Source organism: Rhincodon typus, chromosome 33 (genome assembly GCF_021869965.1).
Source record: "Rhincodon typus isolate 14 chromosome 33, sRhiTyp1.1, whole genome shotgun sequence".
NCBI classification, from domain to species: domain Eukaryota; kingdom Metazoa; phylum Chordata; class Chondrichthyes; order Orectolobiformes; family Rhincodontidae; genus Rhincodon; species Rhincodon typus.
Window position 1 is genome coordinate 3,023,980 of NC_063364.1, and position 4,238 is coordinate 3,028,217.

The following is a 4,238-nucleotide window of genomic DNA, read 5'->3' on the forward strand; positions in this document are numbered from 1 at the left end:
TGACCTATCCCCTCCCTAACTCCCCACCTACACTCACCTTTACTGGCTCCATCCCCACCTCTTCGACCTGTCTGTTTCCTCTCCACCTATCTTCTCCTCTATCCATCTTCTATCCGCCTCCCCCTCTCTCCCTATTTATTTCAGAACCCCCTTCCCCTCCCCCATTTCTGATGAAGGGTCTAGGCCCGAAACGTCAGCCTTTTTGCTCCTACGATGCTGCTTGGCCTGCTGTGTTCATCCAGCTCTGCACCTTGTTGTCTCGGATTCTCCAGCATTTGCAGTTCCTACTATCTCTGATTCATCTTTTGACAATGTTCTGTTGAACTTTTAAATATTTAAGCACTCTTTTTATTAGATCTATTTCTGCTGATGGAACAGTTTTAATCCACTGGTCTGACAGTCCCTAAAATGGAAGAGCAAATGAATCCAGGACATAGCAGCAGGAGTAGGCCTTTTGACTCTACAAGCCTGCTCTGCCAACCAGCATGATCATGTCTGATCTGTCTCAAATCCAGTTTCCTGTCTGTACGCATAACCCTGGAGTCACTTGTCTATCAAAAAGTCAACCAAAAGTAATTCAAAACATCAGTGCTGAATAGATCCTATAACTGAGCCATCACTACTTTCTGTTGAAGAAAATTCCACAGATTAATGATCCTGCTTCTTACTTGGTATCCATCCATTGAGTTCCCTATATCAGCTAGATGGATCAACAGGGTAAGGAGTTAACAAAGACTTAAAGGACCAAATGGCAAACTTTCATGTTGTATTTTCCTGCAATTCTATAGGAGGAACCAAAACAGAATTTTGTTTTTTCTGGCAATCATGTTGCTCACATTTTTCACCCAACTAAAAGGTTGTGATGGTGAGCCACCATCTTGAATTATTTTGTGGCATATTCCTTATGGATTGAAACTGGACAAGGCCAGGTGATACTGCCCTTGACTGTCTAGTATCCAGTTCAGAAAACAGGGCCAACTCAGAGGGCAACAGCTTAAACTTCAGCCTGAGAATTGCGCATGGAAGGAGAGCGGGATTGTAAAAAAGGGAGAATTTATTTTGTGGCAGTCTTGCTAAAATGTAATCATACATTTATAATAAAATGTTCCATAAATTAATAACATTAAACAAAAATAAACAGTCCATTCAATGACAAATGCCAGTACCATTTTCTGAAGGCTAACAAGGTCACAGCCACTGTCCTCCCTGAATGACAGTACCTCAGTGAGGCTGCACTCTCTCACACTGGTTTGAGTAGCTGGAAATCATGTGCAGGATAGACCTCAATATTTACCGCCTTCAGGAACAGCCAAGAGTTTTTCTGCAACCTTCCCAACTCCTTGGCAAAGCCCCCGGCTGGCTGAGGGAGTATAGTTCCAGGCAGGAAATGCCCATGACCTCCCACTTAACCCGCAGGCAGACTGAGGCTGCTGTGACACTCTCAGGAAGCAAGAAGTGGCTTTTAGTAGGTTCAAACCAGACCAGTAACTGGTTAGGGAGTTCCCAGTGCAAAACACCCCTTTTCACAGCAGTGACTAAGTATTTAGACAAAATGTGATTCTGTGAAAGCCTCAACACTTTACGTAATCCCTCAGTTTCTATTTTCCAATCAGAAATGAATGTGCATTTAATATAGATTAAATTGAAAAAAGAAACATGCTTTTTGTTGTGTGTCTAAAGGTCTCTGATGAGCTGTGCATTGACCCAGTGGAGAACAATGTCTAAAATTCATGGTTAATGCCTCATTTACTTTCATCCTAAAGTGCATTTTGTAAACCACAACATCTACCAAGCAGCCAATTCATAAATATTACCTGTTTATGGGCCAATTACTCAGTGGCCCTGTAACCCTCTGCAAAATTAAAACCGATGTTGAGATCATGTCGAAGATAGGATTGTGTGCTGAGTGTGTCCTGAAGAAATCAGAGATGGGGGAAATAGGATTCACTTCCATTCATATCTTTATCACTCTCACACACACACCCTCAGGTCTAGAAGAACAGCAGGAACAGAATTTTATAACATAAATCAATCATCTAAGACACTGAGGCATTTCAGCTTGCAGAAGGTCTAAACCTAGAACCCAAACTCCTTTCCTTTCTAATTCTTTACTAAATGACGCATGTCGGCTTGGTCTGTTGCATTTTTCAGGATCTAACAGACTGAGGAGCAGGCAGAAGCAACTGGCTGCTGCTTCACACATACACACAGAAAGACATAGACAGATAGACATATACACACACACGTACTCACAGAGAGACATAGACAGATAGACATATACACACACGTACACACAGAGAGACATATACAGACAGACATCTACACACATACGTACACACAGAGAGACATATACAGACAGACATATACACACAGAGAGACATAGACAGACATGTACACATGCACATACACAGAGATATACACAGACAGACATATACACACTCATACACACAGAGAGACATACACAGGCATATACATACATAGACACAAAGAGAGACATACACAGACAGATATATACACACACATACACACAGAAATAGACAGATATACATATACATACAGGGACACAGATACACACAGACATATACACAGAGACATATTCAGACAGACGCAAAGTGACACACACAGACACACGCAGACACACAAACGTTCAGATTCTCACACAGACACAATCAGAAATGCATTCACACTGAAACTTACAGACACACACACTCAGATACACACTCAGGCACACACACACAGACGCACGCTGACATTCAAACCAAGATCCACCGCCAATTCCTGCAAAAAGATGAATCATTTGCAGCAGAGAGCGGCGGATTCAGTGCTCAAACCGCAGGCTTACTGGTCAACTTTCAAACTGGAGAACGAGCCAGTGTTTCTTCCCCGAAACTATTGACTGCGGTAGCACCAAACACATCAGGACACTTTGGTGATGCATCCCAAATACTCATCATACATACATCCCGGATCCCATCTCTAAACAACCTGACTAAAGAAGACGTTTACAGAATAATAAAACCGGCTGACCTATCTGTGCAAAGTTTCTCTGTAACTGAAAAGATCAGTCTTTATTTGCAGAAACGGTATCATTCATTTCCAAATCACGGGCAGCAGAATGGGGTAACAGTCACAGAGAGTAAGTCCTCCGCTGCTCGGTAAACTCAGTTAAAACCCGGTTTGTCACTTACTGCATTGGCTGCTGGGTGCACTCCGCAGTGACCGCCTCTCCCAGCCCCACATGCCGAGGCCGTTCACTCATTCAGCACCTGCTAGCTCACTGCTGCTGCTGCCGCCTGCGGCTCCACTCTGAGCTCTCCATAGATCCTGGCGCTGGGAAACACTGGAACAAGCGGAGGAAAGGATAGTCTTCCGGTCAGACAATGTCCTTGTCAACAGTTTCTGCAATTAAAAAAAAGACAGAAAGGAATGGTGTTTGAACAGCATGGAGATCAGAGAGTTAACATGATAGCTTTCTCACCATCTGTAAACTGTCCACAGTCAGAGAGGCCGCTGGTGTTAGAAGCTTGGAGAGATGTGCAATTTCTGGATGGCTACAGGGAGAACGCATTGGCAACTGGCCAAGCCATCAGTGTCGACTTTTCCGGGAGCCCCGAGTGACTGGTGTCAGTTTGGAAAGCTCCGGGGATCCACTGATCGGCTGGCTCCACCTGCGATTGGTCACAAAGATACGCTGCTCTTTCTCCCTGACCATTCACCAGGGACCGAGAGAGCCTGAGGTGGGGTTTGTTAGCTCCACGGTGGGAAAGTGGGCGCAGCTTACATTTGTCATAGAAGCTTGCTTTATCCGAATAGAGTTAATGCACGTTGTCAGTAACTGTGAACACAGCTCATACAGCCCAGTGTCCCCATAACACAGCCCATGCCACCCAGTGTCCCCATAACACAGCCCATACTGCCCAGTGTCCCCATAACACAGATCATACTGTCCAGTGTCCCCATAACACAGATCATACTGTCCAGTGTCCCCATAGCACAGAGCTTACTGCCCAGTATCCCCATTACACAGACCATACTGTCCAGTGTCCCAATAATGCAGACCATACAGCCCAGTGTCCCCATTCCATATACCATACTGTTCAGTATCCAAATAACGCAGATCATACTGCCCAGTGTCCCCATAACACAAAGCTTACTGTCCAGTGTCCCCATAACACAGACCATACTGCCCAGTATCCCCATTACACAGACCATACTGTCCAGTGTCCCAATAACACAGA

General features: G+C 44.6%; 1 protein-coding gene across 1 annotated transcript in view; it reads right to left on the reverse strand.

Moving 5' to 3' along the window:
- The window catches only part of LOC125486818 (cortexin domain-containing 1), a 49,718-nt gene extending 46,081 nt beyond the window's left edge, over positions 1-3,637 (reverse strand). The window contains exons 1-2 of the mRNA XM_048616089.1: positions 3,479-3,637; positions 3,189-3,399 (exon numbers count right to left, since the gene is read on the reverse strand). The gene's annotated coding sequence lies outside the window, so the exon portion shown is untranslated. The remainder of the gene's footprint in view (positions 1-3,188; positions 3,400-3,478) is intronic.
- Positions 3,638-4,238: the final 601 nt, after the last annotated feature.